An 8222-nucleotide genomic window follows, 5' to 3' on the forward strand; every position below is an offset into this window, starting at 1 on the left:
AAGCCTTAGTCAGGGGGTGTCGAAAGATGCCGTAACTTTAAAATAATACATTTGCAATATTCCTTAATAAAACAGAAAAAAATCCTATTTTACCAGAATAAAATAACAATTTCACAAGATAAAGTGGCAAAAAAAATCAGTAGTATGATTGGAATTACCGTAGTTAAGCATTCTGAAGGATGTGTATTCACTGGAGTTTGTTAATTAATAAAATAATTCAAAAGGTTATTCTCTGATTTTGATCAAACTTAATGGGAATGTCAGAAATGGGATAAGGAACAAGTGATTACATTTTGTGGATAATCCGAATCATTTCTACTTAAGACTGAAGGGTTTCCCCCAGATTGCTAATATACCCTTGGCAATGGGGGCATGGTCAGTATGACATCATATAATTAGCATAATACATTTTCTTTTCGAAAGGATTAAAAAATGTTTTACGTTTAAAAACAAATCTAATTAGTAATTAGTATTAACATATACAGGTGAAACTACAAAAAAAGAATATTGTGCCAAGTCGGGACGTTAATCTTTGGGCACCGAACGATTCGATCCAATTACGATGGGACGTTAATCTTTGGGCACCGAACGATTCGATCCAATTACGATTCCTGGGGTGACGATTCGATTCAGAATTTATTCTCAATTCAAAACACTTTTTGTCATGTATTTTTTGATGTAATAAAACTTTTTCCAAAATGGTTTCAGGTTAGAAAAGCTATTTCTAGTTGCGTGGAGATGGCCTAAAAATATTTTTAAAAATGTATTCTAAAAAAAAAAAAAATGTTCTCCCACTCTTCATCTACATTTTTTTAAATTAACTTTTGAAAATCATGAATTGATTTCGAATCGGGATGAACACAAATCGCCATTTGGTTGTGAATTGATTCTTTGTGCACCCCTATTGCAAATGTTTGTTTATTCCAGCATTTAGATTTACAAGGTGAAACTAATTCATCATAACAAGCAACTCAATATATTTCAAGCCTTATTTTGATAGTTTTGATGATTATGGCTTACAGTTTATGAAAACATCAAATTGAAAATCTCAAAAGATTTGGGGTTTTCAGAAACTAAGCCATGATCATCAAAATGTTATCTTATAGTAACACAAAACCCAAAACCAGTAAAGTTGGCACGTTGTGTAAATGGTAAATAAAAACAGAATACAATGATTTGCAAATCATTTTCAACTTATATTCAATTGAATAGACTGCAAAGACAAGATATTTAATGTTTGAGCTGAGAAACTTTTTATTTTTTGCAAATATTAGCTCATTTTGAATTTCATGCTTGCAACATGTTTAAAAAAAGCTGGCACAGTGGCAAAAAAAGACAGAGAAAGTTGAGGAATGCTCATCAAACTCTTATTTGGAACATCCCACAGGTGAACAGGCTAATTGGGAACAGGTGGGTGCCATGATTGGGTATAAAAGCAGCTTCCATGAAATGCTCAGTCATTCACAAACAAGGACGGGGCGAGGGTCACCACTTTGTCAACAAATACGTGAGCAAATTGTCCAACAGTTTAAGAACAACATTTCTTAACCAGCTATTGCAAGGAATTTAGGGATTTCACCATCTACGGTCCGTGATACCATCAAAAGGTTTAGAGAATCTGGACAAATCACTGCACGTAAGCGGCTAAACCCGTGACCTTCGATCCCTCAGGCGGTACTGCATCAAAAAGCGACATCAGTGTGTAAAGGACATCACCACATGGGCTCAGGAACACTTCAGAAAACCACTGTCAGTAAATACAGTTCTTTGCAACATCTATAAGTGCAAGTTAAAACTCTACTATGCAAAGCCAAAGCCATTTATCAACAACATCCATAAACTCCGCCGGCTTCGCTGGGCCTGAGCTCATCTAAGATGGACTGATGCAAAGTGGAAAAGTGTTCTGTGGTCTGACGAGTCCACATTTCAAATTGTTTTTGGAAACTGTGGACGTCGTGTGCTCCGGACCAAAGAGAAAAAGAACCATCCGGATTGTTATAGGCGCAAAGTTGAAAAGCCAGCATCTGTGATGGTATGGGGGTGTATTAGTGCCCAAGACATGGGTAACTTACACATCTGTGAAGGCACCATTAATGCTGAAAGGTACATACAGTTTTTGGAGCAACATACTGTATGTTGCCAGCCAAGCAACGTTATCATGGACGCCCCTGCTTATTTCAGCAAGACAATGCCAAGCCATGTGACTAGACTGGCCTGCCTGTAGTCCAGACCTGTCTCCCATTGAAAATGTGTGGTGCATTATGAAGCCTAAAATACCACAACGGAGACCCCGGACTGTTGAACAACTGAAGTTGTACATCAAGCAAGAATGGGAAAGAATTCTGCCTGAAAACCTTCAAAAATGTGTCTCCTCAGTTCCCAAACATTTACTGAGTGTTGTTAAAAGGAAAGGCCATGTAACACAGTGGTAAAAATGCCCCTGTGACAACTTTTTTGCAATGTGTTGCTGCCATTAAATTCTAAGTTAATGATTATTTGCAAAAAAAAATTGTGTTTCTCAGTTGGAACGTTAAATATCTTGTCTTTGCAGTCTATTCAATTGAATATAAGTTGAAAATGATTTGCAAATCATTGTATTCTGTTTTTATTGACCATTTACACAACGTGCCAACTTCACTGGTTTTGGGTTTTGTATTTGCTGGGGTTTGTTTGTCCGTCTGTTTGTAGCTCAAAAAGTTATCGGCTGATTTTGAATAAACTTTCTGAAAATGTCAGAAATGGGATAAGGAACAAGTGATTAGATTTTGGGGGTGATTCCAATCACCGTTTGGATTCCGGGTATTTCATTAAAGGATTTTTTACTATTGGGAAATAAAACTTGGCGGTGGGTGAGTGCTTTTCTAGGTGTTGGTTTGTTCCATGGCTTCTACATTTGTGCGGGGAATTTGGATTATTTCCATCATACCAGAAATGTTTCCATACATTTAAATGACATTACATCTCTTCCACCCACTCACAGTCTTTATATGTTATTGGTGGCACTTTTCACACTTGGACGCTATTTTATTAACCATTTTCTCCTTCCTTAGCATAACAGGCTATAAATACTCCAGTGTGACCGACAACCACTTTGTTGACTTGGAAGCTGGAAAGTGTAAGTGAGAAGTTAACGTTGGACTGGCAGACGCGGTGATGGATCAACTGTGACCAAAACACATTCCCAGGTTTTATGCCGCTGCACCGTCTTTCCATCCAGGACCAGAAGTCACATTTCATTGCATGACGAGTTTTCCTACACGTGGACTAAAAAAAAAAAAACCCTAAAGATGAAATTAGGTTGGTGGATACATAGTATTTAGCACAGAGTGAAAACCTTCAACCTTGCTTGTGCCAAAATGTACTGGAGACATAGCGTCTTGCACGTTATGATTATGGCTTGTCTGTAGACCGATTGTGTCACACTTATACTTAGCTTGTTGTGCAACATTCTCGGTCATAGTTGAGGTCAAAACCGAGGACAATTTCAGAAATGGGCGTGGCCTAAGCATGGACATTGGAAGGAAATTTACCAAAACTACAGCAGACCTCTTATTTATTCAAAACCCCCCTGCGAATGGCGAAAACTTTTTTTTTTTAAATAATACAAAATATTGTGCTTACAAAACGTGCAGTTGCACAACATCACATGTTAAAGCGTCTTTCTGCTTGAAAATGTTAAGTAAATAGACTTCCACTACAAATAGCGCCATCAACCACATTCTATTTTAATTAATACACATTTTTAAAAAGTAAAAATGCGAAACCGCAACATTGTACTACGCAGATGTTATTTGCTTTGACAACTATAACCCAAAGCTCAGATGCAGGCTGTTATTTCACTAAATATAAATAACTTTTTTTTGCATATTTTGACCTACACTGGATTGGTTTTAGCGTAGAAATGAAGCAAAATAGCCCTATATCAGGGGTGTCAAACTCATTTTAGCTCAGGGGCCGCATGGAGGAAAATCTGTGCAGACGCGGGCCGGACTATTAAAATAATGGCATTAAAACTAAAAAATAAAGACAACTTCAGATTGTTTTCTTTGTCTTACTTTGGCCAAAAATAGAACAAAGACATTCTGAAAATATTACAATAAAAATATTTAAAAAAATACCTGCAGCGGTAAAGTTTAGATCCATGAAGGAAAGAAGAAAGTAAATGAATGTTTATAACTGAATACATTTACATATGCATGAAAATGTGTTTTCGTTTGTTTATTATTTTAATGAATTATGTAACGTTTATGACAACCTTTTTCCAAAAACACAATATAGAATGTGAGATATAACAGGATAATGCATACATTTATCATTTGTTTTCAAAACAGTTACAAAAAAGTGGGTGCCCATAATAAGACCCCTTTAATGCGCTCTTTTGTATGAATATAGACCTGACTAGACCCGCTCATCGGCAGTGCGCCTTATAATCCGGTGCGCCTTATGGTCCGGAAAATACGGTAGTTTTTTTTAATTAAATGCTAAGAATTCCTACTTGACTGAAATCCATCTACCACAGTCAGGCCCTGTTCTCATTAACAGTGATAAACACATATGTAAAGTACCTGAATTATATTATAAATCAAACCTACAGTAAGAAAAAACACCGTATTAACCTAGGGCTGGGCGATATATGTGATATATTGAGGGTTTGTCTCTGTGCGATATAGAAAATGACTCTATCGTGATATTCGAGTACACGGGCTCTGTACCGAGGATGTCGTTGTGGCTTGTGCAGCCCTTTGAGACACTTGTGATTTAGGGCTATATAAATAAACATTGATTGATTGATTGACGTTCTCACGCAGTTGCTTTTAGCTGCGGACATTATACTGCAGGCTCTTCCCACTCTTTCTTGTCTCTCCTTCTCACAGATAGCAAGCGCACCTTCTTACATACGTCACATACGGTCACGTCATATACGTATACGCCCTCGCGCAGCAGAGAGGTAGCAGCATGGGTAACGTTAACTGTGGTGTGAGTGGTAATACGAGAGAAAGAAGGTGCGAATCTGGTAACAAATGAAGGAAGAATTAATTCCCAAGAAAAACAGCAGGGGGTCCATCGTCTGGCGGTGGTTTGGCTTCAAGCGGGAATATGTCGAACAGACAACCGTAATATGTCAAGTGTGGGGAAAAAGCATTGCTACAAAAAGTAGCATTACTGCTAATATGTAGCATCATTTGAAAAGTCACCTGTTGGAGAATGTAGAGTGCTTACTCCGCATGTCAACATCTCCATTCGGTGCCACACGCCCACACCATCAAAATGCCGAGGCAAACATTTCCACATTAACACCGTATGAAAAAATAGTCAACAACAAAAGAGATAACGTCCACAGTAACCTACCACATAGCGAAGGACGTACACCAGGGGTGTCCAAAGTGCGGCCCGGGGGCCATTTGCGGCCCGCAGATAATTGTTTACTGGCCCGCCACACATTCTGGAAATGCTATTGCAAACATTTTTAAATAATTTAAAAAAGAGGAATGAGGTGAAATCTCACGAGAGAAAGTTGCAATGTTGATGCAATGTTGATACAAAGCTGCCATGCAGGCTGTTTTTTTTCTTTTGTCTTTATTTTTCTTTTTTTGCTATTGCTCCCAAAAAAAATGTGTTTTTCAAAAATGAATGTTATAATGAATTATTGTCCCATTCCAGGCTCCAATTACTTAAAGTATTTCACTTTAAAATGTTTTTGTGGAAAATATTGCATATGTGGTTGCGGTATAAAATCAACGTTTTCTTTGACAAAAGAGCATAAAACAACCCAAAATAATAGTTCAAACGTAAAATCGACAGATATATCTGAGGTTGATCTTGTAACTTAAGTGTTGAAAGTAAAACAAATAATAATAAAAATGTATCACTTTATGAGTGGGGGACCTTTTAGATCCCAAAGATATTTAGTGGGATTTTATTTATCTTTTCACTGTGACTGATTAGTCAGAAATACTAATACATTTAAATCAATGGTGTCCTGCATTATTGATCTTTTGAGGAATCCAATTACTTCACATCAAACATTGCTTTCTGAAGGTTTTGGGCTGTGGGGGAAATACTGCATATTTCAGTTTTACTATGAAAAACAAAGTTGTCTTTGACAGAAAAGGCATAAAAACTTTTTTTTTTTTAACTTTATATCAACCTGAAGTTGATATAGAGATTTACTGTAAGTGTTACATTAAAAATTAAAATAATAATTTGACTTATTTTTAACATGTTAATGACGGAGACTTATGGTCCCCGGGAGCCCTAAAGGTAAAAACAAAACAAAAAATCCATATATTTTGTTATGGTTTGAAAATGAAAAATTTCAAAGCGGCCCCCTCATGCTTTAATTTTTCCGTGTGCGGCCCTCAGTGGAAAAAGTTTGGACACCCCTGACGTACACAATTTGATTCCCTATTAAGCAGCAAATTTTTATTTGACACTTATTGAAATATCTTGTGTGACATCATGTACAAAAGTGCACTTTATCTGTTTTAAACTATTGTAGTGGTGTTCTGTACAAAAAGTGCACTTTAATTTAGTGTTGTTTTGATTTGTCATCTTAGTGACATCATGCACAAAAGTGCACTTATGGTTTGTTTTAAAATGTCTCTGACAATCTTGCACTTTCTGTTTGGAAATGACATGAATGTTTGTGCCACTGCTTAATAACTGTTTAATAAATACGGTTTTGCTAAATTGACTTAGTTGTGATTTCCCTCTCTGCATGAAAGTTTAAAATGAGCATATATTAATGCAGTATGAAGAAGAATGTTTTAATGTAGACACATAGAATCATCATACTGCTGTGATTATATGCATCAAGTGTTCATTCAAGGCTAAGGCAAAATATCCAGATATATATCATGTAACGTGATATGACCTAAAAATATTGAGATATTAAAAAAAGGCCATATTGCCCAGCCCTATATTAACCCCAATATATGGCGTTTTTCCATTTAAAAAAAGAAGTCTGACAGTGACTTATATTCAGGGGCAAGATATTACTATATTAACCCCAATATATGGCGTTTTTCCATTTAAAAAAAAGAAGTCTGACAGTGACTTATATTCAGGGGCGAGATATTACTATATTAACCCCAATATATGGCGTTTTTCCATTTAAAAAAAAGAAGTCTGACAGTGACTTATATTCAGGGGCGAGATATTAACTGCAGGAACATATTTTTTCTCTATTCCCTGTAATGGACATGTGTCCCAATACGTTTGTTACCTCCTTCAAGTCACAGTTGGGTAGACATCGTGGGGCCAGCTGGTTTCATGACTGAGCACCGATACGCAATTGGATCTGTCTGGAAGAAAAAAAACACATTTGCCAACACTGCATTCCACTTCCAAGTGTGTGTGTGTGTGTAACAGTGACAGCAAACACCTACTGTATTGTGTCAAAGGCACTTCCTGTCACGCCAGGAAATGTATCTTTGTTTTTAATTGTAACTTAAGGGAGCTGAGCAGGATTCCTGAGATGGACTTGCAATGAGTCAAGAGTAGTGTATCTCCGGTAACTATCAGGAGAATTTGTTTTTGTTTTGTTTGTTGTCCTCTTGAGTGCAGAGAGGAAATGGTACTTTGTGGCCTTGAGAATTATTGGTTTCAAGTGACTTGTAAAAAGCCACAGAGAATCCTGAGTATGTTTGACACTTTTGAATGATGGAAAAAAAAAAAAAAAAAAAAACATATTTAGGGGTAAAATAGATTGTCCCCAAGATGGCCGCCATGACACTTTAACAGTTGTTTGTCTGGCTTGGATAAGGTCCAATTAAATGTTGCCCATTAATGTATATTTTATCTTAAAGGACATTTATTTTACCCCTATTGTTATACAATGAGGACTTTTATTTACACTTACGTGGGCTGTACGTACTTTGGGAGCACATGTTTCGTCCCATTACCGTCGTTGCAGGCCTACCGGAAGTGACGTACGTAAACACATTTTTACCCGCTTTTCTTTCTTCTTCTCTTGGTTTACTGACGGGTTGCAGTCATGGCTTGAAAAGTACACACCGCCACCTACCGGGTCGTAGTATATAGCGTGTAATACTGTACCAATTTTACATTTTTAAAATGTATTTTTTTTCTTCTCTCCTTATTTATTGTGAAGTCAAGTTAATTAGTTCCTTAAGCTAGTGATTTTTGAGGGTGGTAATTAAATTAAACTACTCCTACACGCTGGTGGCATGGTGAGGTCAACATCCGGGTATTGGAGGCAC

The 8222-nt window shown here is 36.8% G+C and overlaps 1 protein-coding gene across 11 annotated transcripts in view; it reads right to left on the reverse strand.

Annotated features, from left to right (window-relative positions):
• Positions 1–7878, reverse strand: part of LOC133636004 (MAP7 domain-containing protein 1-like) — a 136345-nt gene extending 128467 nt beyond the window's left edge. For 9 of the 11 annotated variants that reach the window (XM_062029583.1, XM_062029584.1, XM_062029581.1 and 6 more), the window contains exon 1: positions 7226–7304. The gene's annotated coding sequence lies outside the window, so the exon portion shown is untranslated. Of the gene's footprint in view, positions 1–7225; positions 7305–7861 lie in introns of those variants that run through there. The other 2 variants (XM_062029587.1, XM_062029585.1) reach the window with 2 other exon arrangements.
• Positions 7879–8222: the final 344 nt, after the last annotated feature.

This window comes from Entelurus aequoreus, linkage group LG20, assembly GCF_033978785.1.
Source record: "Entelurus aequoreus isolate RoL-2023_Sb linkage group LG20, RoL_Eaeq_v1.1, whole genome shotgun sequence".
NCBI classification, from domain to species: Eukaryota; Metazoa; Chordata; class Actinopteri; order Syngnathiformes; family Syngnathidae; genus Entelurus; species Entelurus aequoreus.